Below are 27,241 nucleotides of genomic sequence, written 5' to 3' on the forward strand. Positions count from 1 at the left end.
TAAAACCTGGGAAATACTGCTGCGAGTTAGGGGACAACTCCTACTCAATATGGATCTATAGATTAGGTCAATTGGTAAGCAACATGTACTTGGAGCTAGAATTGCTTTTTTGTATCCTCATTCCTTTTAGGACTTGCATGCTCACACAAATCAGACAATGTAGTCTCTCTCTATTTGCCCACCCCCTTGTGGCCTTACATGAAAAGCAATAAAGTTTGGACATGGGGAATTTAACTGCCCTCCCCAAAAAAACAACAAAAAAAAACATCAGTGCATTTGTAGGGAAATTCACATTCACTCAAAGACAGGCAATGTATGTACATGAAAGAGAGAGTGATTACGTGTGTGTGCTCCCATTCCTGCCATTTCTGGTTAAAAAGTCATTTCTCTTCTGATCACAATGTGGCACTGAGATGCAGGGCATCAGAAGGGAAGATCTTCATAGCCTTAAACTCAAAAGTCAGGTAATATAATCAATGAAAATCCATGAACACTGTCTAAAGGTTTTTTGAAACATAGAAACATGATGGCAGATAAAGGCCAAATGGCCCATCTAGTCTGCCCATCCGCAGTAACCATTATCTCTTTCAGTTTCTGAGAGATCCCACGTGCCTATCCCAGGCCCTCTTGAATTCAGACACAGTCTCTGTCTCCACCACCTCTTCTGGGAAACTGTTCCATGCATCTACCACCCTTTCTGTAAAAAAGTATTTCCTCAGATTACTCCAGAGCCTATCACCTCTTAACTTCATCCTATGCCTCTCATTGCAGAGTTTCCTTTCAAATGAAAGAGACACACTACCAACATTATTAATTTACTGTTAAAAAATTCAACAACAACAACAAAAAACGCCCATCACTTACAGAAATTTAAACAACCAATCATAGCAGCATCAAGAAAAACAATAGAGCTGCATTTCGATTACAATTTTAATTGTGATTAAGGGCCAGGATTATGTAAATGGTGTCTAAAAAGACACGCGCCTAAAGTTAGGCACCTATTGCATGCCAAACACACTAAGGCACCCATTACAGAATCACTTAGGCACCTGTAATGTAGGCCAGGGTTTTAAAGGCCTATATTACAGGTACCTAAGTCCTTTAAGAATCATGCCTAAGTCTTTCTCTACCTCTAAACATGCCTACTTTGGCGTTAGGCTTGGGGAAATCCACCACTTATTGCTAGGATAAGCGACGTAAAATCTGGGATCTAAATAGGTGCTGGGTTGGCCACTGTTGGAAACAGGATACTGGGCTTGATGGAGCTTCGGTCTGTCCCAGTATGGCTATCCTTAAGTGAGCCAAGTATAGGACAGATGAGTTTGGCTCTTAGGCATTGGTGGAATGAGGCATTATGACATCACAATCTCAGCTCTGGAATGTTGCTACTCTTTTTGGTTGGTTTGTTAAAATGATGCCCCTGTTATTTATATCCTTTTTTTTTTTTTGCATAGAAAATGTGTGCCTTGATGGACCTTCAGTCTGTCCCAGTATGGCAATTCTTATGTTCTTTTTCCAATAGTGCTGTTGCATTAAACAGCAGATAATACAGACAGTGAAAATATGACACTGGAAAGACATTGCACTGAAACCGACTTGAGCTGCAACAACTGCTTGTTTGCAAAATGCATTATTCTACATTAACTTGTAGCGTCCTATACATTTTCATGATGCACATTGAGGCACTTCCTGCACAAAAGATAAGAGTTGGCCGAAGTGATAACAAAACGGTGAAATTAAGGATAGAATTAGTGCTACCATTAAATATTAAGAGGTTCTGCATTCCTCTACATTAAAATTACTTGTGCCTAATATAAAATAAACAAATTCATAATTAAGAAAGTGAATTTCCCTCTTCAAAGTTGGCCCCAGTCTCAGCTTTCCTAACAACCCTGCGGCTTTGTAAAAGGGGGGGATTTTACAAAGCCAAATTAGCTGCTGCTGCGGTAATCGCTCCATCCATAGTGCTTGCCGCAGGACAGAGCATAATTATACGCCAGCTGACTGGACTTCAGCACAGTTGTTCATGATCCCAATGCGATTCCTTCAAAGTCATCAGACAGATCTGAGGTGACCAAAATTAAGAATGCATACAGCGTCATTTAGCAGAGCTAATTAAAATAAATGAAAAGTACCAAGACACTTTGAGATAAATACATCATATCATACTTGTAAAACTTTTCACTAAGGGCTCCTTTTCTAAGCTGCGCTAGGGCTTTAACGCGCTACATTGAGCTGGCATTAGTTCTAGAAGCATAGCGTGCGATAATTTCCTGCGTGCGCTAAAAACGCTAGCGCACCTTAGTAAAAGGAGCCCTAAGTATTAGTAATACAATATCTCGTAAACTGCCAAATTCCAACCAAGTAGTTCAAAGTGATTAAATAAGAAAAATAACCAGATAGATCCTGAGAAAGTTCAAATCGTTAATCTTTTTTTTTTTTTTTTAATGGTTTAATAACATAGTAGACAAAACTAAATTCTTCCTGGCCACCCCCAATGACAAAATCAAAGAAACCTCAATTCAACTGAATGGATCGGACTTCCCCCTAGAACAAATCCTAAAAATACTAGGAGTCACCTTGGACAAACACCTATCCCTTGAGAAACACACTGATCTTACCGTCAGGAAAAGCTTCTCGGTGCTCTGGAAACTCCGCACCATAAAAAAATACTTCGACAACTCATTCTGCCTGTTAGTACAATCCTCCATTCTCAGCATCCTGGATCACTGCAACATCAACTATCTAGGCTCCACAAAGAAAACCACCAGGAGACTAAAACTGATTCAGAACACCGCCGTCCGCCTTATATTTGGCTTGAACAAAAGGGAACACATCACCCCTTTCTACCATAAACTGCACTGGCTGCCATTTGAATCCAGAGTCATATTCAAGTTCGCATGCCTCTGCTACAAAACTGTATTTGGCCTATCCCAAGCTACCTCAACCCTCACCTCAAGCTAAATCACAACAATAAGAACTCGCGCAGAACTCATCTGTTCGCCTTCCCCTCCCTAAAACTATGTCGTCTCAAAAGGTTCCTTGACAAAATCTTCTCCTTCCAGGCAGCTAAACAAAACTCATGGCTAGCCCAAATTGTACTCAACGCCCCACCTACCTTGACTTCAGAAAAAAACCCTCAAAACTCACCTATTCCACGGACAGAATCCTTAACTCACCCTCACACCTCTTCAACTCCAATCAACACAAGGAAACCCCCCCTCCTTCCCTCTTATCGTTCCCTCCAAACCTATTAATTTCAAAGACGGCATATTCCTGAAAATAAAATATTACCTTCCTATTGTACATTCTTGTATATTCCTGTACATTCCTGTATATTCCTTGTACATTTTTGTATATTCCTTTACATTCTTGTATTTTCCTACCAACTTCATTGACCACGACATTCCTAAAATGTTAACTCCAATGATCTCTCCGTTGTAATCTTAATTAATTGCTGTGAACCGCCTAGAACTCTCTGGGTATGGCGGTATACAAAATAAAGTTATTATTATTATTATTATTGATTGTGATGTTTTAATTAATTTATTGCATTGTACTGTTGGATGATTATAAACTGCTTTGGATAGTCCTTGAGAGTCAAGCATTTCAAGTATTTAAACAAACAGTTACGAGGAGGTCTGAGAAGAAACCAGGATAGAGGACAGTCCGCTATAAATTCTCTTATGATATTGCTGCAATCTGCCATTGTGCGAGTAAAACATGTGCTGGCAGCTGCATAAATGTTAAACTTTCTTGGGCAGGATTTTATTGCAGACAAACTCTGAGGCTGATAGTACAAACTGAGCAGTGTAAGATGTCAGAGAAACTGACGGGTTGAGCTTGCTGGAGGTTTGTCGTTTTGTTTTCTGTCAAGAGAGCTGCTAAGGAGTCACAGCTTAGGTAATTCAGGCTAGGCTGGAATAGGGACAAACCCCCCTCCCCACACACACATCCCTCCAAAGTAATTTATGTGTGTTAAAACAGATTAACAGGCCTTTATTACTCCATCTTAAAAATGCCTTCAAAACTTAGCTAGAAGTAGATGTGGGCTTCCAGTATGTCTAATTTTAGAGATTGAAAGGAGGCATTCCTGTAAGCATGTTTAGGTTGGGGATTGAGTGGGAGAGGAAAACAGTGCTAATAAACAACATTTTCAGAAGTACATGTGCTAATTTTACCCCGACACCCACCTCCACATAACAGCAGCCGCAAAGCATGCCAGCATTTTTAACTCGTACATCCTTTATGTAAATATTGAAAGTGAAATGGCATTATTATTCTTCTCTCGCTCTCTTATGCAATAGAAGAAAATATACACTACACAGAAGGGAAAGTATGCTTTGACAGGTCCCACCAATGGGCATGCATAACGTGACTATATGGCCCATTTTGAACGGGACATCCCGTTTTTAATTAGCTTGTCCCGTTGTCCCGAAGAAATGTCCCATTTTTGAGCAACCCACTGCAGTGTTCGCCCTAGCGCAGGGGTACCCAAAACGAAGGCAACGCCGATGCAGGAACAGATCAGGTGTATGCAGCGACTACACAAGCCTTCCTCCCCTCCCCCCACTCCCAATGTCATTTCTGATATTGGAGAGAAGTTCTGGGCCAGCTAATCGCTGCCTGGTTGGCCTGGAACTTCCTCTCTGACGTCAGAATTGACATCGGGGGGGGGGGGGGGGGAAGACTTGTGCAGTACTCTAGTGGCACGCACCTGGCCTGGCCTGCTGCTGGGGGGGAGGGGCGGCGAGAGACAGAGAGAGAGAGAGCGAAAAAGAAAGAATGCATAGTCAGAAGGAAGTGCAACCGGAGACTCACCAGGCAACAAAGGTAGGAAAAATGATTTTATTTCAATTTAGTGATCAAAATGTGTCAGTTGAGAATTTAGATCTGCTGTCTATATTTTGCACCATATTTGTCTATTTTCTATAGCTGTTAATAAGGTTGACATTGCATATTTTAAAGTCATCTGTCTTGACCTCTTTGAAAAAACCCCCAAATATAAATAATAATTAACAGTTTTTCTGCATATAGTGTGCTTTGTGGGTTTTTTTAAATTTTATGGTTACCATTATGAATTAATAAGATATTGTGTGTACATGAAAAATGAATGGAAGAAATGGGGGGGGAGGTAGAGCTGGGGCAGGACTGAAATTAGTAGATGTCCCGTTTTGAGGAAAAAAATAATGGTCCACGTTAGACATCCACCATCTCATGGAGATGTAAAAGACAGTCTTTCAGCAGTTAAATACCATGGGGCACATTTATGCTCTAATTGCTCTTCAGTTAGAGAATGCAGAAGGCATCATCCCCAACTCCTAGAACAAATATGCAAATCTGAGCCTTTCATCTCCATTTTGCCAGTTTTTTCATAAGTGGGCTCCAGGGCAGGTTTGTTCAGCAGCTCACAAAGCCCTGTTGGAAGATAAAGTTAAGGGCAAAGATGGTTATTGTCAGGCTGTCCATGAACCACTGCTCCCAATCAGATTTCTCATTCACCATCTTAGTCATATTGTCCATGGATTTCAGCAACATCTGCATCCAATGCGTTTGCAAATGCATTTCCTTTCCCGAATGTTTGAAGTCGTTGCAGGACTGTCTTGTCCAGGTATTCTTAGCACAATGCGAGTGGTCAAGAAGAAGGGAAGGAATGATAGTCTTGCTCGTCATACTTGGTCAGTACAGAATCAAGCTACCCATCCCATCTTGAATAAAATTCAAGACATCATGAATTATACATCACATACTCTACAAAACCTCGGCTGCACCACTCATTCACCTATTCTCCATGGCATGGTCTGCCTTATGAATAAATCTTTACAGGATACAACTAAACCTCCCTACAACAAAAGAATCTCAAGTACAAATGAATATTTCACTCCATGCTCACCTTCTCGGGAGTGAAAACTTAGAATGACCTCACAGAAACTGTCAGAAAAGAAAAGTGACTATACCACATTTCGGAAGAAACTGAAAATCTTTCTTTTTGATAGCTGATCTCTACATGTATCTAAATTCAACCTCTGACTGATTCCTTCCTTCTCCTCCCTTTCCAGAAACTCCACACTCGATTATGTCTAGGTTTTGCCCTAGTCCCAATTCCCTCTAAATTCCTCCTCGTCTTACTTGAGCCTTTCATGTTCCAATGTAATTCCTTCTCGATGTAAAAGTTGCCTTGACCCTATTTAGGTACAGAGCTACACACAAATAACAGATTAGATTAGAATCAATCCACTTAGGTAGCACTAGAGTTAACAATAGGAGGTGGGTGTGAGATGAACTTTCATAACAGGAACTGTATTACAGATTCCATCTCAAAGTTATCTGCTGCTTGCAAGACTAATATGCTGAGTCTAGATGACTGAAGCACAATTTCGGCAATCATATATTTCCCCTCTACCTCAGAGTTTCTAGGATTATTATATTTAACCTTTTCCATTTGCATGGCCTGGCTGGGCCTAGAGCTGTGTCTATGCTCTAAACACTATTAGCATCCTTTAAAGCAGGGGTGTCCAACCTGCGGCCCCGTGAAGTATTTTGTATTGCCCCAGTCGAGGGCGATGCAGTGTTTTCCTCTGCTTCCCCCGGGTGTTTACCATCTTGCCGGCTCCCTCTCTGTCTTGCTGCGTGTATTTGCGTGTTTTTTTCGGCCAATGCGGCCCAGAGAAGCCAAAAGGTTGGACACCCCTGCTTTAAAGCAAGCAAGAAGCAACAGCTAAACTTTTGTGGTTAGGCCCAAAACTGGATTATCTCCCTCCTCCTGTACTTCTGGACTCTGGAGCCTCCTTACAATTTGAGTTCTCCTCTAAGATTTTGGGAATACTTTTTGACTCTTCCCTCACCTTTAAGGATGAGATAAATTCTCGGGTTAAAATGTTTTTCAACTTACGAATGCTGAGGAAGGTTAGATCTATTTTTCATCAACGTCACTTTTCTGGTCCAATCAATTGTACTTTCTTGGCTAGATTATTGTAATGCTGTTTATCTTGGCATCACAGGGATCTGTCTTCAAAGACTGCAGTTGATTCAGAATACCGCTGCTAAGTTGATTTATGGTAAAAGCAAATTCGACCATGTGACTCCCTTGCTTTTGAGCCTTCATTGGCTCTCAGTTTGTCTCAGAATTCAGTTTAAATGTATATGTATTATTTTTAAAATTTTACATGGTATCTTTATTCCTCTTCCTTGGAACGTTTATGGATTTCCATATGCGAGAGGTACTCAACCATGTAAACTTTCCCTCCCTTCCAAGAAAGGAATTAAGAATTTCAGCCTTTCTTTGGCTTTTAAATTCTCCCAATTATGGAATGATGTTCCTTTGATTCTGAGGTGTCTTAATTCCTTCCAATCTTTTCGGAAACCCTTAAAAACTTATCTATTTGCTAAACACTTTGAAAATTAATTTCCATGTATTTTAATATTTTTTATTAATTTTATTGTTAACCGTTTCGAGCTTCCCATGGTTGAATGACCCGGTATATAAGGCTAAGTTTTTGTTTAGTTTATAAAGCAGCTTCATGGGTAACACTTTTCTGAAATTCACACACCCTTTTCCAAAGTGCTATGCAGGATGGGAATCGGTTCTTCTCCAAGTTGCCCGGCTTCTGGGGATAATTCCCCCAAATCTTCCAAGAAGTACAACTATGCAAAGCTAACTCTCACATTCCTAGATGGATGCAGCTCTAAACATTGAACTGTTTTTCAGGACTAAAAGCTACTAAGCAGACGTCTTGCTAGCTATCTCTGAAAGGAAAACAATGGATTTTCACTCCTACGATTGTGCAGAATCTTTCCTCTCGTCTACTCAACCAATGAAGACAATCACTGCCACCTCCTGGTCTTGCTCAAATATTATCATATAGTGACTTTATGGTGTACTGTACTTGAAGTCCTTGACCCAGCAATTTCCTCCTACTCCTTTGGCCTTCCAAAATGGCCAGAGCCAGGTAAGAGATTTGTTCCAATGATCCTTATCCCCTTGTCTAATGTTTCTTTCCAACTTAGTTTAGTCTAGTCTCTCCAATTACCACCCCTGAAAAAAACCCTTCACTGAACCCTACCTTCCCCCTCTAACTACCATCCCAACTCCCCTTCCTATCCAAAATGCTTGAATGTGCTGCAGTTCAACAGCACTACTACTAAGTATTATTTCCATAGCGCTACCAGCTACGCATCGCGCTGTACATTAAACATGCAAGAGAGGGTCCCTGTTCAAAAGAGCTCACAGTCCGATTATGACAGACACATAGGACAAAAAGGGTGAAACAATATATGTTGCTCATGAAGGGAAATACAAAGAAATGAAGAGGTAGAGAGGGTAGGGGCTACAAAGGGATTGAGAAACAAGATATAATGTATTGCAAGTTGGAAGGGTTAGGACCTAAAAACGCAGCTTTGAAAAAGTGGGCTTTTGAGCCTGGATTTGAATACCGCCAGAGATGGAGCCTGATGTACTGGTAAGGCAGAGTGTTCCAGCCATACAGAACAGCAAGGCAGAAGGGGTGCAGTCAGGAGTTGGCAGGAGAGGAAGAAGGGTACAGACATGAGAGACTTAACCAAAAAAAATGGAGTTCCCAGAGCAGGGTGTAAGGAGAGATAAGCGTAGAGATATTGAGGAGCCGCAGAGTGAGTACACTTGTAGATTAGCAAGAGGAGTTTGAACTGTATGTGGAAGCAGACAGGGAGCCAATGAAATGACTTGAGGAGAGAGGGAACACGAGCATAATGGCACTGGCAGAATATGAGATGCGCAGCAGAATTCTGAACAGATTGAAAAGGGGAAAGATGGGTGAGCTGGAGACCTGCAAGAAGCACGTTGCAGTAATCCAGGTGACATGTGACAAGGGGATGGATAATGGTCTTGGCAGCGTGCTCTGAAAGGAAGCTCCAGATTTTAGAGATGTTGTATAGAAAGAAGCAACAAGTTTTGGTAGTTTGTTGGATATGTGACGAGGAGGACGGATGAGTTAAAGATGAACCTGAGGTTGCGAGCCAACGAGACAGGGGGGATGAGAGCATTATTCAGCAAAATAGAGAACATAGGGAGGAGAGGCAGGTTTAGGAGGAAAGGTAACTTCAGTCTTGTCCATGTTTAATTTTACTACGTGGATGTCTTGCCGCCATCCAATGTCAGACAGACAGGCCAAGACTCAGGCCTGGACCGACATAGAAATTTCAGGTGTAAGAGGTAGATTTGTGAGGTGTCCGCATCGGAGATGGTACCAGAAGCTGTGGGAGGGTAGAGTGCCAAGGAAAAAAGTGTAGATGGAGAAAAGAAGAAGTCCCGGGACAGAGCCCTGAGTTACGCCAACCCATAGCAGAATGGCAGGAGGATCCTCCAGAGCATATGCTAAAGTGTGACAGGAAAAAGACAGGAAGAAAACCATGAGATAAAAGATGAAAGATACCAAAAGATAAAAGATAAAAAGATGTGGGTGAAAATTTATGTGTGTCTTGGTTGTTTTGTAATACTTACTGTGAATGTATTACTGTAACCCATCTTGCTAAAAGGAGGGGGGGGGGGGGCTAAAACGAAATAAACTATAAACCTTGAAATCCAAGCAAGCACAGTGTATTAATGAGTAGGTAACATAACATCGTACTTCTTAACCGTGAAACCATAAGTTCTATGTGGTTTACAAAAGATTATGAACTAAGGACAATATAAGGAAGACAAAAAAAAATTATTTGACCAAGTATTTTGAGAAGAGATGAGTTTTCAGTTAAATTCTGAAATATTTATAAGAACAGGCTCCAAGCAGTAACAATCGAAATTCTCTATCATGTGAAGCCGCTTGGAATGCTGAGTATGGTCAAGAAATTTCTTGCTTTTATAGCCCTGTACTGACGGAAAGGCAAACAGGGCATGCGATTTTTTTACTATATTTATACGATGCTAGAGAGAATCTGTTAACCATGTAAGACAAAGCGGTACAATACATAACCTTATAACAAAAGCAATCCAACTTAAACAAAAGAGCTTCCATTGGCAGCCAATGCAACTCACAATAAAATGGAGTTACATGATCATACTTTTTTAAGACCATAGATCACTCTAACCGCTGTATGCTGAAATCAGTACGAGTCTAACCATGTCTTTCTTGGGAACTGTTAAATATACATTACAATATTCAAATGTATGAAACTATCTTAAAGAGTACAAGATATAGAAAAAATCTAATAGAAATGTTGCCATTCTAGAGCTTAATTTAGACCATAAGGTTCAATTGTGTTTAATTTTAAAAAATCCAGCGTTGTTCTTTCTGAGCCAGAGTTTTCCTGAATCCACCCCCCCCCCCCTTCTCCTCCCTTTTAATATCACATCCAAGACCAGGGCTCTTAAGGAAGTAAAGTAATGCTTTTGTTCTTTACAATGTTTTGCAAGTGATGCTGCCTGGACCTCCCTCATGATGTTACTTTTATGTTCATTTAATCGGATATTAAATGCTCTTGACGTTTGCCCTACATAAATTAAATTACAAGGGCATTTGAGGGCATTAACCACTCCCAGAGTTTTACAATTGGAGGCATGTTTTAACTTGTATTCCTTTTTATCATCGGGATTCAAAGATCGGGTGCAGGGATGTGCCGTATATACTCTAACAAACTGATGTAACCTTTTTTCCCCCCCCCAGAAAAGAGGGGGGGGGGGGAAAGGTTGACTCGAATATAAAAGGTGTGGTGCGAGTTAATATTCAAGTGCAGTGCCCTGCCAGGCTCTGCATCTAGCCCTCCTCCCTCCCTGCTCTGCATCTAGCCTCCTCGCTCACTCCTGACTTCCTGATATTCCTTCATCTGAATATCCAATGATGAAAACAAAAGATCTGGCAAATGTACGATTTGCCCTTTGAGTCTCGAGATTGAACAATTCATACATCCAATCACCAATAGGGAGCACGTTTTATATCATTCTTCAGATTGTAACTACATTATACTATGGCCTTGTAAACTCATTATGTTAGAAAAACCAAGAGAATGGTTAAAACACGTATTATAGAACATTGAAGCAACATCAGAAAACAGATTGCATCTGCTGGGAAAGCATAAAATGTAAGATTAACGATTTTAAAGTTCTTAGTCTTCAGAACTATCAAATGAAATAGGGGTGGTGATGTAGATAGAACTTTATTACAAGTAGAACCTTGATACTCTTCAATCATTAGGTCTTAATACAAAGATAGATTACACTGTCTTTCATTAAACCATTGTCTCCATGACTTGTTCACCTTAAAATGCATTTTGTCTTCTCCATCATTTTTGTATTGACAAATCATTTGTCAATTTATAATTTCAGAGACTCGATATGAATTAAGAGTTTTGATTATCTTGTGTTATTAAATGTTCATAACACAAGTATGTTTATTATTTTAATTAATCTATGATGTAAATGTACTATTGTTGTAAAATTTTTATCATTATTCATTTATATACCGTTTCATTGATGTGTATTAATATTATTTTAGTCTTTTAAAAGTTGATATTATTTATGCATTAGATTTGATAACATACATCAATTACATTTTTACATTTATTCTTGGTCGGTTTGTTAAAATATGCTGCCCATTATTTATATCCTTTTTCTTAGCATAAAAAAATGTGTCTAAAATATAAAACGGTCTCATATGTATAGTTTGTATATATGTTATAGATATGACTTATTACTCTTATTTTTATAATTTTTTAGCTTTCCCATATGTACACATTAATATTAGAACATTAGAATTGCTGCTGCTGGGTCATGCCCAGCAGTCTGCTCACGCAGCGGCCCTCTGGCCAAAGACCAGCGCCCTAACTGAGACTAGTCCTATCAGCGTACATTCTGGTTCTGCAGGAACTTGTCTAACTTTGTCTTGAATCCCTGGAGGGTGTTTTCTCCTATGACAGACTCCAGAAGAGCGTTCCAGTTTTCTACCATTCTCTCTCTGGGTGAAGAACTTCCTTATGTTCATACGGAATCTATCCTCTTTTAACTTTAGAGAGTGCCCTCTTGTTCTCCCTACCTTGGAGAAGGTGAACAACTTGTCCTTATCTACTAAGTCTATTCCCTTCAGTACCTTGAATGTTTCGATCATGTCCCCTCTCTATCTCCTCTGTTCAAGGGAGAAAAGGCCCAGTTTCTCTAATCTTTCACTGTACGGCAACTCCTCCAGCCCCTTAACCATCTTAGTCACTCTTCTCTGGACCCTTTCGAGTAGTACCGTGTCCTTCTTCATGTACGGCGACCAGTGCTGGACGCAGTACTCCAGGTGAGGGTGCACCATGGCCCGGTACAGCGGCATGATAACTTTCTCCGATCTGTTCGTGATCCCCTTCTTTATCATTCCAAGCATTCTGTTCGCCCTTTTCGCCGCCACATGCCTTTCATCCTGTTATCCTTTCATGCATGTCCTTACTCTAGCAATTCTGACAACGTCAAGATGCTGACACAATAAGAATAGTGCTGATCACGTCTTCAGTCCTTCTTTAGGGGCATGTTAACATGTATTAACCCAGCGTTTATCTGCCACTATTCTGCACATGTCCTCACTCCAGCAATTTCCATGACATCAGGCACCAACACGGTAAGACTAGCACTGATCACTTCTACAATTTTGTATCTTTTGTTGGCTCTTTTTTCAAATGATATTTTACCATCTACAGGCTTTGTCATTATTTACTGCTACAATTGTGTAAGTAAAATTCATATTTCACTCTCTGTTTTTAAGGAGATTCAAAAGTTTGACATACTATTTATTGATTATGATTCAATATTTTTCTCAAGATAGAGATTCGCAGCATTATTTGTATTCATTCTTAGGTACAATGTGTTCCATCTTATCTTTTAAATATTACAACCTGAGCACACTGGCGATACACTCTAGGGGACATTTTGTCTTTAGTATACTCAATCTTGCTTCTCAGCTATCTTCGATACAGTTGCTACATCCAGTGTGTTTCATTAGTTTAAAGTGCATTACTTGTTGAAAGTTTTAAAATAAGGCATATATCCCTTTATACCCGTGTTCTTCAACCGCCGGTCCGTAGAACTTTCCTGCCAGTCCACAGTTAATCGGACCCGAAACAGTGTTCTTCAATTGCTGGTCCGCTGTGCGATCTTCGGGCCGGCTCCCTCTTCCTCAGTGCTGAGTGCACAAAGCCGCGGGCAGAGGCTCCTACGCGCATCCTGGGCCTGAACCGGAAGCCTTCTCTCTGACATTGCAACATCAAAAGGAATGCTTCCGGATGAGGCGCGAGGAGCCGCTATCTGCAGCTTTGTGTACTGTGGCAGTGAGGAAAAGGGAGCCGGCCTGAAGATAACACTGGGGGCTTCATAAAACAGCCAGGTGGGAGCAGGCCAGAAGGTAAGGTACAGCATGGAAGGAGACGACAAAGGTAGGGGGAATAATTTTATTTTTGAATTTAGTGATTGAATAGTGTCAATTTGAGAATTTACATCTTTGTTTGTATTTTGCACTGTTCAAGAAGAAATGCATTTGTTTCTTTTTCTCCGGGGTTATACTGTATGCAGAGTCTTGCATCTTAGGGTTTGTTTGTATATATTAGTACTTTTAGTTTTTGGTCCTGTATTTGCATAGAGGTTATCTGTGTTCCGGTAGGAGTGAATTTTGAGAAGCATACAGTGTGCTTTGTGCACTTTAATTTTGTGGTTAACCATAATGCGTTGTTAATAAGATTATATTGTGTGTGTGTGTGTGTATATATATGAAAAATGGATATAATGGTATTACAATTAGTACTATTATGGGGGCAGGGTTGGGCCCATGACTTAGCCCAGTGTTCTTCAACCACTGGTCCACAAAATAATTATTTTATTTCTGCCGGTCCGTAGGTATCAAAAGGTTGAAGAACACTGCTTTATACCATGCATAGCTGTTTCTTTCATGCACAAATTATATTTTGTTTACTACCGAGACCAATTACTAATTGAACACAATTTCTCGGGATCTGGTTTCTTTGGCACTACTTCATCATGTCTCCTATTATTGATCCTCTTAAGAATTTTATATTAAATTTATTTATGACTATCCCCCCTTTTACAAAACCGTGAAAGCAGTTTTTAGTGCAGGTTGGCACAATTAATGCTCTGCCTGTGCTAAAACACACTGTTGGAGTTTTGTAAAAAAAAAAAAAAAAAGGGGGGGGTGTATGTTTGTGTTTAATTTTATGATGTTATTTTTTTAGTAGGATTTATGGTTATTTATTAATCTGTCCCCTGCGGAAGGCATCCCACAATGCCAAAACTTGGATCCTAGTTGGGATATTTACTCAATGAACTAACCTGATTTCATCTACCAGTACAGGACTATTATGTATGTATTGCAGATATTGCGACTCCATTGAGTACTTTATTTTATGGTCATTTATAATAATAATAAATATAATCACCAGGTAGTCCAGACATCTCACTTGCCTTTATTGTGTTGCGTGAATATTGCCAAAACAGCATCTCCACCTTTAGACAAGTTAAGGAGCAGATGACATGAGCCAACAATTGAGCCTAGGCCACTCTACATTGCAATATACCACTGAACCATCAAGCTAGCTCAGCCTTAGCACCGATATTTGATATAGTAACAAAGTAAGTGAAAACAGATAAACAAAGTAGCCCATCCAGTCTGCCCAGTAAGGCATTGCAACTGCTGCTCCCATACAGATTACTACGTCTTCTTCGAACTGCAAAAAAAGTAATTTCACTGTTTAGAGCTGAAGTATCAAATCCTTGGTTTCCATGCACCAGCCAGGCAGGGTCCCCTCTGTGTATAGCCCACTCTTTTTGAGCTCCATCACAATTTTTATCTCCATCATCTCCTCCAGGGCATCTGTTCTCTTCCCATGAACATATGCTTCCAGATATTGCTCCCGAGACTGTCTTCTTGCAGCTTCATGTCATGTCAGTCTCTTCTCCTTTGATAAGATAGGAACACAGAAACAATGGTACATGAAGACCATACATCTTAGAGCCTGTCATACCCACCAACTGCTAAGCACTACACTCCCTTCAGATGCCCAGTTATTCTCCCTTGCTCTCAGATATAGTCCTCAGATTCATTTCAACCACCTCCACTAGGATGCTATTTCTATCATTCACCACCTTTTCCCAAGTCCAGCCCGTATCACTCTCATCCTATGATCAAACATGGGATAATCAGCACAGTTCAACCAAATGCACTGGCTACGATCATGGATTTGTCCAAGCTGTAGCATGAAGTTAGGAAACGAGGACAAACTGCAGTTTTATTAGATTTATTCCTTGCCTTTTCAGTAGTAAGTACAATGAAAGACACATTCAGGCAGGGTAGATGGTGCCCTGCCTCCAGTGGGCTCATAACCATGGGCCCAATATTTAAAAGCATTTGTTTCCATCTCTAGAAAAAAAGTAACTAAAGCAGCAGATCCAAAATCTTGAGAATGCTTATGGACTCATTATATGAATACCAAAATTAGCCAGTCTGAAACAGTTAAATGTTTAAACTTCTGTAACTTTATAAAAATGGTTTTTCACATTAAAAGGATGGGAGGGGGGTCACATGATGCAGCCTACCTGATAGGGCGCGCACTGGTGGAGCTCCCTCAGATCCCCTGCTAAATCGGCGAATTTATTCTGATTTCCTCCCCCGCCGAGTGGCTGACCCGCTGAGTTAGAGTGAGCCTTGCGTTCCGCTGCGGCTGCGGCGTCTTACTCGGGTCCTACAGCTGGGAATGCCTGTGAAACAGGCTCGGGCACTTAAAGAAAGGCCGGCTCTGACCCCGACCAAGATGGCGACGGAGACCGCCACTTTCACGGTCCCCACAGGGGACTGGGTGCAGGAGATCACGCGGTCGGTGTCGGCAGCGCTGGCGGACCGTCTTAACAAGCTTCAGTCGGGCATGGAGGAGATGCATGAGAAATTTGATTCTCATGCACGTCGGATTGCCGACATGGAACAGCGGATTTCAGGGCAGGAAGATGTCTGTAGCGGCCTGGACGCCCGAGTGATCACGCTGCAAAAGGAGACAGAGGCCCTGAAAGCACAGCTGGACGAGCAAGAGAATAGGAGCAGTCGGAACAATCTTAGGCTGGTGGGGCTTCCAGAGGCGGTCGCGGACGCAGAGCTGTATCACATCTTCTCCTCCTGGCTGCCAGAACAGCTGCAGCTGCAAGAGTCAGGTATGGCCTTCGCTTGTGAGCGTGCCCATCGGATCGGGTCCATGCAGCAAGCGGAGAACAGGAGACCACGCACCGCCATTGCCCGCTATGTCAACTGGCGTGAGAAGGAGTCCATCCTATGGGCATATCGCAGGGCAGGGCCTCTGGAATACAAGGGAGTGAAGATTCTTCTCTTCAATGATTACTCCGTCAGAGTGGCGGCGCAGCGCAAGTTGATGTCACCTTTCTGCTCGGTGCTGCATTCCAAAGGTATACAGTTCGCCCTCGCTTTTCCTGCTAAGTTGCGAGTTTGGAGGGACGGCAAATCATTCACCTTGCAGGACGCGGATGAGGCCCGCCGCTTTGTGGACAAACTTTGAGGCTGCTGGCTGTTTCCAGGCATGAATGGCACGTGGTCCGGGCTGATTCCTGTAGGACCTATGGCATTCCCTACTAACTAATCTTGCGCAGGGAGGACTTCAGAGTGTACCCTTGACAGAACACCGGGATTCCCGGACAGCGAGTATCTCCCTGCTATGCTATGCCCCGCTACCATCACCTCTCTGACGGGGGTGGGCGAGGGGCCTAGCCAGTTCTGGACTCTGGTTTACCTTGTTGGGGCCCGTTTGGACTGTTTTTCTATATTTCTATATTCTTTCTTTGTGCTTTCTCCTAGGGCCCAGTATGGATCTTTCTGATTCTGCAGGACTCTTGTGATTCTGTTTTGCCTTTCTATGTACACCCGTTTGGTGGGGCACAGGGATCTTGTAGCTGAGTTCTTTTTCTTCCTTTTTGGATGTGGAGGGGAGGTGGGGGGGGCTCCCTGGCGAGCGGGGTGGGAGGTGTGTCTTTGGGTGGTGCGGGGCTGGGGAAGGGAGCTACCGCTGAGGAAGGTCTTGGGTTAAGGGGGGGGGGAGTGTGTGGGGGTTTTTTGGGGTTGTATGTTTGGGTATGCATGGGTGTGGATGTATGGTATGATTGGTTCTGGATGGGGGAGTGGCACCTATCTTTTCTCTACCCAGGGACTTAGCTGGGAGGTCCCGCTGGGGTGGTTGCAATTCTATAATGGTCAATTATCTGAGTGTTGGCCTTTTGACAATGGCTGATTTAAAGGTGGTTACTCTTAACGTTGCTGGCCTTCGGTCACCTATAAAGAGATCGAGAGTACTGGCCTCCTTACGCAAATTGAGTGCCGATGTAGCCTATCTCCAGGAGACTCACATGTCACAATTGGAACATTCTAAATTACGTAGAAGCTGGGTGGGCGAGGTATACTCCTCCTCCTTTGGGGGTAGGCGGCGAGGGGTCGCAATCCTTCTTAGCAAACAGTTACCTTTTCAGTTTCACAAGCTGGTTCAAGACCGCGAGGGGAGATTTGTTATGGTATTGGGGGAGCTTTGGGGTACGAAGCTGATGCTCTGCAATATCTATGCCCAGAATGTATACACTCACAGCTTTTTCTCTAATCGCCTCTCTAAACTGTCAGAATACACCGAGTATCATCTTCTCTTGGGCGGGGACTTTAATATCACTGCTGATCCGAGCTTTGACTGTAAGCCACCCCGAGTGCCGCCTCGAGATCATGCCGCAAGAGGGGTTAACTTCCTACTTAGCCACTTAGACATCGTGGATATTTGGCGCACTTTACATCCTTCTGATAGGGACTTCACTTTCTTCTCGCATGCTCATACCGCGTATGCTCGCCTTGATTACCTTCTTCTAGATCACCGGTTGTTTACAGCGGCAATTCGAGCTGATATCTTGGAGAGCACCGTTTCTGATCACGCTCCAGTAGTGGTGACCCTCTCTTTTTCCTCTGGGGTTAGGGGTAAGTCCTGGAAGCTGTCTCCTCAATTGTATATGGACAAGGCATTCCGGGAATATCTTAGAGCGCGGTGGGTGGATTATCAATTGACTAATCAGAGTGATGATGTGAGCCCCAGTACGTACTGGTATGCCTCTAAAGCGGTGATGAGAGGGCATATTATAGCGTACACAGCTCATAAGAGGAAAGAGCGGGATGGGAAGATATTGCAACTTACGAGTGATATGCGTATTCTCAGGCAGCGCCATATTCAGTCGATGTCTGACTCTGACAAACGAGAACTTCAGTCTCTGAAGGAGCAGATAGAGGGGCTGCTTAATGATCGTATGCGGACTTCTTTGTACTATCACAGATATCAACTGTATCGCTGGGGGAGCAAAGCGGGGAAACTTTTAGCTAATTTGGTGCGACCACCAAAAAAAAAGCAAGTTATTACATCCATTAAGGATGCCCGGGGTATCGAATACACTACAGCTCAGCAAATAGAGGAACAATTTGTCTCTTTCTACTTGACGCTGTACGAAGCTCGTCCATTGGACCGAGAGGCTTTGCTGTCCTTTTTCTCCGATATCCAGATTCCGGGGCTTGAAGACGCGCAGCTTCAGGCCTTGAACGCTCCGCTTACGAAGGAGGAGATTTTGCGGGGTATCCGCTCCCTTACCTTGGCGAAGGCGCCGGGCCCTGACAGTTTAGGCCTGGAATACTATAGGATTCTTCAGGATTTGGTGGCAGTGCCCTTGTGCGCCCTGTATAACGGAGTGTCAGCAGGCGAGGCCGAGTTACCCGATAACCTTGCCCATGTGGTTTTACTGCCGAAAATGGGCAAGGACCATGCGTTGGTGAGTTCGTATTGGCCCATATCTCTCTTAGACCAAGATATAAAGCTGTTGGCGGCTACCCTAGCGCGTAGACTGAATTCCGTTTTACCAGATCTTATTCACCATGACCAGGTGGGTTTTGTTCCTGGTCAATATGCTTCCATGAATTTGATGAAAGTGCTGGGAGCCATTCGGATCCATGCGGGACGCGGGGGCCATTCAGCTATCGCGGGATTAGACATGGAAAAGGCATTTGACAGCATCTCCTGGGAATATCTTTTCTGGACTTTGGAGCAGTACAGATTTCAAGGCTCCTTTCTGGCTTGGGTGAAGGCGTTGTATGTGGACCCGCAGGCCCGCTTATTAATCAATGGCAGTTTGACGGCCCGTTTTGGCCTTCAACAAGGCACTCGGCAGGGCTGCCCCCTGTCCCCTTTACTATTCTTGCTGGCCATGGAGCCATTAGCCATCAAAATTAGAGGATGTAATCATTTCCGGGGGGTGAGAGTCGGGGACCACGAGTGTAAAATCAGCTTGTTTGCGGATGATATCCTTTTGTATTTAGATCAGGCTTCCATTCATCTGGATCCAGCTCTCGCGGTGGTGAGAGCCTTTGGGTTGCTTTCTGGCCTTCAGGTGAACTGCTCTAAGTCAGAACTTTTACTGCTGTCTGGGGGCCCGCCGGAGCCATGGCACGCGCTCTTGGCTATTCCGCCCACGACGGCGCTTATGAGGTATCTGGGCGTCTTCTTAAGCACACAGCCTTCCGTCCTCTATGCGGAAAATGTTCTGCGGCCGCTGGAGGAGATTAACAAGCTATGTCAGCGTTGGAAGGATTTGCCGTTGGGCCTGATGGGCAGGATAGCGCTAGTCAAAATGGTTATGCTTCCGAAAATGTTATACCCTTTACAGACCATCCCAATCTGGTTGCGCCGCAAGGAGGAACTTAAGTTCAAATCGCTTATCTCTAAGTTTATCTGGCGTTACAAGGCTCCGCGAATCAGTATGGCGAAATTGATGTTGGATAAGTCTGCTGGTGGGCTGAATGTCCCTGACATTCATCTCTACAATGTGGCTGTGCTTCTGCGCTGGATACATGAGGGGTACTCGGGCTGTGAACGATATTCCCCACCGGGATGGGTGGAGGGTTGGACTCGTCCTTTTCAGTTCATGAATATGCTCCACTCCCAATCCGATCCCTCTCACCGGTACAGAGTTCAGATGCAATTCATGTGGCCTTTACAGCAGGCTTGGCGAAGGTGGAGGCGCCGACAGGGGCTTAGTCCCGCGGTGTCTCCCTTTCTTCGTTTCCTGGGAAATTCCAACTTTCAACCGGGCTGGGGTTATTCAGCATTTCGAGGTTGGGCGGCCCAGGGTTGCACGGTCATGGCGCAGCTGCTTGAGTTGGATCCCCAGACTTTTCCCTCTTTCTCCCAGGTTCAGCGAACGTGGGCCTCCCCAATCACCTTTTGTTTTCCTACTTTCAGGTCCGCCATTACTGGGAGGCAGAACGTAACCGATGTCCAGGAGCGTGGGCGCTTGGGGGGCTCGACACACAATTTCTCTCCACCCCGGCCTCTATGAATAAGCTTTCACATTGGTATAAACTATTGAAGCTCTCGAGTCCCACTGTAGGTATATCCAGTGTAAGAGAGGTTTGGCAGGGAGATCTGGGTGTATCTATTGATGAGCATCAGTTTCAGGAGTGTTTTGTCACCCTTTTTGCATTCACTAAATCTGTTGAGTATCAGGACACTCAATTTAAGATTCTGCACCGATATTACTTAACCCAACAGCGGGGAGCCAGCTTGGGACTCTAGGATGATGCCTCTTGTGTTAAATGCAAATGCCAGCCAGGTACGTACCTCCACTCATTTTCGGAATGCTCTAAACTTACCCTATGGAGGGGGGTGCTGGCCACGTTGGAGGCTATCTTTCAACGGTCGGTGGAATGGGACTATGGGGTTTTACTTCTAGGATTGCAGGAGCCACTTATTGAACAGGGTTTGTCTGTCCCCCAGCGGCGCTTCCTTTACAATGTATTCTTAGTGCTTAAGAAAGCAATTCTTTCTAGTTGGATTTCTGAGGCCCCTCCTCCTATTGCGTTGTGGCATGCCAAATTGCGGGACATGGCCACTTTTGAACGCCAGTGGTATGCGGGATCTTCCAACTGTGATAAAAGATATTATGTGGCTTTGTGGGAAGGCTTGTTGCGCTCGATCTCTGCTCCAGAGCCAGTACCCGGTGACAGCTAATTGTGAGTTTCTGGTCCAGAGGAGAAGACCCCCTTTGGGGGTTCTCGGGAGCCCTCTGCTTACCTGGGTGACCTTCTCTCTATTTCTCCTTCTATTTTCCATCTGTAGGCCTATTTCTTTCTCTATACTCATCGACAGCTCCTCTATCTAGGACTGGGGGGGAGGGGGGAGGTTTGCTTGTGTTTGTGTGTGGGGGGGATTAGTGAGAAAGGGGGTGTGTGCCTGTTGTCATGTGTGTGCTTGGTGTGCATGGGTTTTGAGTCGGGCTTGGGGAATGTCTATTTGGTTATTTGAGGGGGTAAGTAAAAATAGGTGAAGTTGGCACTGCCTTGTGGCGGGGACTTTCCTTGTATTTCTTGTTCATGGCTCCTTCTCGAATCCCTGATGTCTCTGGTTTGGTTTGCATTTACCAGCTGTTTATGTATCCCTTGTATTATTTGCTTGTAGATTATGGCATTGTTGCCGCCTGAATGTATGTGCTGCTTCACTGCTAATAAACATATGTTTAAAAAAAAAATAAAAGGATGGGAGATGGATGACTGTATTACAAACTGTTCTAACAGAATTAAAAACAACAACAACAACAACAAAACACACAACCCAACTCATTTTTTCTTCCTGGCGACTTTAGACACCTTTCCCCCAGCAATTATTACAGTTATCTGGGTAGCAGCATCTGTTAGCCAGATAAATATCACCAACTGGTTTCGGTCAGTGCTTTCAGCTGCATTTGCTCTTCTCTTCCGTATGCCTTCCAAAGTGAATATACAGTATAGACAGATAGTTATGACAAAGACCACTGCCCATTTTAGTAGCCACCGTCTAGACTGGCATTATCCTGTTTATAGCTTTTTGGAGGTACAGTCTCTAGCACTGTACCTGAACAAGTCTTTTCACAAAGGGGCACTGTTGAGTTGTACATCCCCCATCTCAACAAACTGGGGCAGATTCTCAAAACAAAATTCTGCCTTTAACGTACTCACTAAACTGGTCCCAGCCGGTTTAGCACACATGTATATTAGCGATGGATTATTTAAACGGTTACTGTGGTCTTTCCCGAGTTTTCTAGCAGTCTCCGATACTGCCATGCAAATGTAATACAATGAGGTCATTAATATTAAATGAGCACTCCAAGTGATTCTCTATAATCGCCAAGTGATTCCCTAACCTTGTTGTGTCACGTTTGCGGCCAAAATTTGCTGACAGATCTGAGCTGTCGTCATTGTCTTATGTTTCTGATCAGTGCCTGAGCACTGACATGCTCAGGAATTGACAGGAAATTAAGGCTTGACAGCTCAGACCTGTTAGAAAATTTTGCCACTACCAAGCAATGCCCCCCCCCCAGCAGCGGGAGAGATTCCCACTCACTCCTGTTGCAAGCAATGCCCTGCATGACACCTCCCCAGCAGCAGGAGAGATGCCCACCTCTCCCAATGCCACACAACCCTCCCTGACACTCCCCTGTGTCTCCGACAACCCCCCAACCCTCCCCCTTACCTTGTTTATGATGCCTACCCCCTCCGGTTAGCAAGGAAGGAGTGGGCATCTCTCTTGCCAGCTTCTACAACTAGGTATGAGGCAGAGGGCTGGGGGTTACTTGAGCTGAGGGGCATCGCTCTTGTCTCTCTGGGTGCGTTGCTGTCGCAGAGGCTGCCGTCATTTTGGGGGGGGATTCGGGGACCCATGGTTGTCATGGGGGGGGGGGGTTGCAACAGATGTGATTGGGAGGGGGGCCAGCACGATATTGTTCATGGAACACACACATCTGTGTCCATTACAAAAAAAATAAAAAGAGGTTGCCTGCCCCAAACAGCTGAGTAGCAAGAGGTTGCTTTGGGGCTTCCCCTGTCTCTCTGCTGTTCAGGCTTCCCCTGCCAGCTCTGCACAATTGTGGGAGATTCATTCTCACAGCGATTCATTGATGGGATCGGACGGGGATTACGATGAACCTCTGCTCCAATCATTTGCATGCAAACTTGTTTGAACATCAAGTCGCTCTCTTGGAATTGGTCAAAAATAAGATTGCAGCGGACCCACGCAGTCTTATCAACCCTGTTTAGTGCATCTAGGCCTGTGCCAGCCCGATACTGCTCCCTGCCATTAATCAGAAGGAATGTTTGTGTTTGCAATGCAAATGCAAACAAATCTAAGTGCGTGTGTAGACAAACACAGACAGCCATACCAATGGACTGACCCAAGTGAAACTTGCCCAAAAGGACGCGTTTAGTTATAGTTGCAAGGTGTCCATTTCAGATTCAAGGGCAAGTTGGATGCATACCTTCTTGCAAATCACATTGAGGGATACGGGTGAACAAGGTGTCCATCAGGGAACACCTAGCTTAGCCTCCGCGTGTGCGGGTCGCCGGACAAGATGGACCTAAGGTCTGATCCGGTGAAGGCATTTCTTATGTTCTAACATAAAAGCGAGCATACAATTAAGTCAATAAAAAGAAAAATATATATAATAGAACCACAGTGCTGTGCCTTTCTTTCCATCTGCTGTCTTGTACTAATGCCAATGCTTCTTGTGCAAGGAGTTCCAGTAAATAACTGAAAACCAAATGTGCTTGGCTTCTAACAGTTTTCTTTAAGTCGTCCATTTCCTGACAAGGTTACCACCACTTCCTTTTGAAGATCATGGCATTTTCTTGCAATACTTTCACAGAACTGAATTAAAAAGGGAGTTTTTGAAAAACAGAAATGCTCTAACAAGTAGCCTGCCACAGGCTGACATGAAGAAAATGCTCTTAAAGACAAACCTTATATGTAAAATTTTGTGTTAATCACATTAAAGGCAGAAAGACAAACTTAAAAACACTACTTTTTGGTTTCTTGGGAGTACAGATCAGGAAGTTCATAGTGTGTGGCAATTTAGCATTGGTAAAGCGATATTGGGCTATCGGTTTATGACCCCTTAGCAACCTAATTCCCCTCTGGCCCGATTCACTTACCTCTCTGCCAACCATCCTCCGATCCGCGCATGCAAATGAGGAGAGGGACATTCAAAAGTTGGTTAGACAGCGATTCACAAACCAAAATTCTTGATGCGACTGGGCTGGCCGATCAACTCCTAAAGCAACTGCTGCGGACCAGTCGCAAACCTCTCTACCGACTCTCCTGCTCCATTGCCACTCTGCCCTGCTGTCTGCTGCTCCGATCTCACTGCCTGTTCTAGGGGTTGCAGAAGCCCTTGGGCAGGGGGGAGAGCAGTGCCTGTTGGCTCCCTGACTTCCAATTATGCTGCATCTAGCAGAAATCAGTATTAGCAGCCTTCCCTGCAGTGCGAGCCCACGGGTTTAAAGTGGGGCTGCACGCCGCAGTGAAGTCCCGCTTTAAACCCACGGGCTTGCACTGCAGGGAAGATGCTGCCGCCGGCGGAGATAGGAGCAGGAGAGTCAGGCCCGAATAAAAAAACGACACAAAACGTATGCGCAGACCATCTGCAGGGAAAGCAGATGGTGTGCGTTTACACGGGGATTGCACACCAACGATCCGGACAGGCAGATGGGGGCATTCCTCCTATCACCCCATCTGCATATTTGTCTTTTGTGAATTCGTCAGACCTGCTCAGATCGGGCCTGATCGGGAAGGTTAGTGAATCTGGCCCATTGCTTGGATCTTTCCAGGTTACCTTGGGAAACTCCCCCCCCCAAACAAAACCATTTCCACAACAAAAACAATTCTTCTTGGCATGTGACTAGTGCAGAGTTCTCAACCCAGCCCTCAGCCACACCAAGCCAGTCTGGTTTTTGAAATACAATGAATATGGATAAGATGTGTTTACAATGAAAGCAGTGCATGCAAATTTATATCATGCATATTCATTGTAGATATCCTGATAACTTAACTGGTTAGGTGTGTCCCGAGTACTGGGCTGAGAACACCTAGACTAATGGTTATACCAGAACAGGGTCTTCGGGGAACCCCAAGCCAGCTTGTTTTTCAAGATATCCACAATGAATATTCATTGCATATCTTGCATAAAATGGGACACAATGCATGCAAATATCTCATATTCATATTTATTGGATAGGGTTACCATATGGCTTGAGAAAAAGGAGATGGATTTGGAGATCCGCGTTTTACTTCCATTGCTTTCAATGGAAGTAGAACTCAGATATCTCAATCTGTCCTCCTTTTCCTGGAGGCACAGCAAGTAAAACAAAACCACAAACTCAGAAGCAAAAGAACAAAGTGGAATTGTCCTAATCAGAAAGGTGAGCACTAAAATAGTGTCCTTCAACTCATCTGATAAATTCAAATGCCTTTATTGGTTCAAAATCTTGTGTGTATATCCAAAGACTCAACGACCCGACATGCACATGTTTCGGCCCAACTGGCCTGCCTCAGGAGTCTTATGAGTCTTTAACGGGTGTATAAAAGAATCATGTGAAATGCAAAGTTGCACACAACCTCTACAAACGAGTAACTCTGGGACGTGAACGGCTGATGATCACAGTTGAGAGCAGGAGTAGGCAATTCCAGTCCTCAAGAGCCACAGGCAGGTCACATTTTCAGGATATCCACAATGAAGATGCATGAGATGGTATGCAAATCTGTCTCCTACATATTCATTGTGGATATCTTGAAATTCCTGGGGCTCTTAAACATTGAACTGTTTACCCTTTGTCTTGAGCAGTGCCTCCCAAACCTGTTCTGGGGGGACCTCTAGCCTGTTGAGTTTTCATGATAGCTACAATGAATATGCACACGAGAACTCTGCATTGCAGGGCGGCAGGCAGGAGAGATTCGGGACAGAGAGATAAATATTCAGGGCAGCAATGTAGCTGGAGAATCAGAAAGGACCCCAGCAGTCGCTTCTTGTGTTGATCAGCCAGCCTAGTCAGTTTGCTAGATTTCTTTAGTGAATCAGGTCCCTGCCTACTTTGCATGTTGTTCCCCTCATTTGCATGCACGGATCGGCAGAGAGGTAAGTGAATCAGGCCGGAGTAAAATCGGGTCGCAAACCGATCTGTACAGGATCGGTTTGCTTAGTGAATCTAGTACTTAATACTTAGCAGTATCATATAGTGATGCTTAAATATTAATTCCTACTAGTAAAACATGTCCTAGTAAACTTGCTTCCCATTTGCCCAGCATATTCAAGAGAGGCTCTGTTACCCTTATAATACTCTTATTTGGATTCAGAAAGAGAATAGCCAGACAGAACTTAACAAAAGATCACATAACAAACCATAAAATTATACTGCTTTGTCACCCTCATCTCCCTGTTTCTCACTTTACCCACCTCTTCCTGTGAGGCTGTCATTGAAATGCTTTTATGTTTTAATTATGAAAATGGTGACAAATAGCAGAATATATATTTGAGATCTGAAGAAAGGTTACCTTTGCAAGCTAATAAAAAAAATATATGTTTAGGCCAATAAAAAACCAAAAAAAAAAGTATCACTTTTTCCTTTATGTTTTGTTTTATTTCTATATATCACTTATTTCTGATCCGAGGAAGAAAGTTTATGATTAGCTCTCCAAGGTAAACCCACATTAATCCCCTCTTATGAAAGCATAGCGCATGTTTTAGCGCCAGCAGTGGTGGTAACTGCTCTGACGCTCATAGAATTGAGCAGTTACCACCACTGCTTAAGCGCTAAAACATGTACTATACTTTTATAAAAGAGGGGGTAAGTTAGTCCAGTAAAAAATTGTATTTTTTCCCCTTTTTGTTTTATTTCTACATATTACCCTGAAAAAAAGGACTAATATGGCCACCACACCATTTCACTCTATATCAGGGATCTCAAAGTCCCTTCTTGAGGGCCGCAATCCAGTCAGGTTTTCCCCAATGAATATGCATTGAAAGCAGTGCATGCACATAGATCTCCTGCATATTCAATGGGGAAATCCTGAAAACCCGACTGGATTGCGGCCCTCGAGGAGGGACTTTGAGACCCCTGCTCTATATATTACGCGTACCTTTAAAAGTGGATTAACAGAGCTATCACGCTATTTTACTCATTTCTATTTGCTTTCTTAATCACCACTGCACACTGAACAAATAGTTCAAAGTATTATCAAGAATGAGGTCTAGATCCTTTTCTTGGGCAGCGACTCCTAAGTGGAACCTTGAAACATGTAGTTATAGTTTGGGTTCCTCTTTCCTACATGCATTGCTTCGCAGTTGCTCACATTAAACGTCATCGGCCATTTTGATACCCAGTCTCCCAAGGTCCTCTTGCAATTTTACAACTTTGAATAA

General features: G+C 43.5%; 1 protein-coding gene across 4 annotated transcripts in view; it reads right to left on the reverse strand.

The window, feature by feature from the left end:
• The window catches only part of DGLUCY (D-glutamate cyclase), a 125,920-nt gene that overhangs the window by 89,942 nt on the left and 8,737 nt on the right, over positions 1 to 27,241 (reverse strand). The window lies entirely within an intron of this gene.

This window comes from Geotrypetes seraphini, chromosome 7 (assembly GCF_902459505.1).
Source record: "Geotrypetes seraphini chromosome 7, aGeoSer1.1, whole genome shotgun sequence".
Lineage (NCBI taxonomy): Eukaryota > Metazoa > Chordata > Amphibia > Gymnophiona > Dermophiidae > Geotrypetes > Geotrypetes seraphini.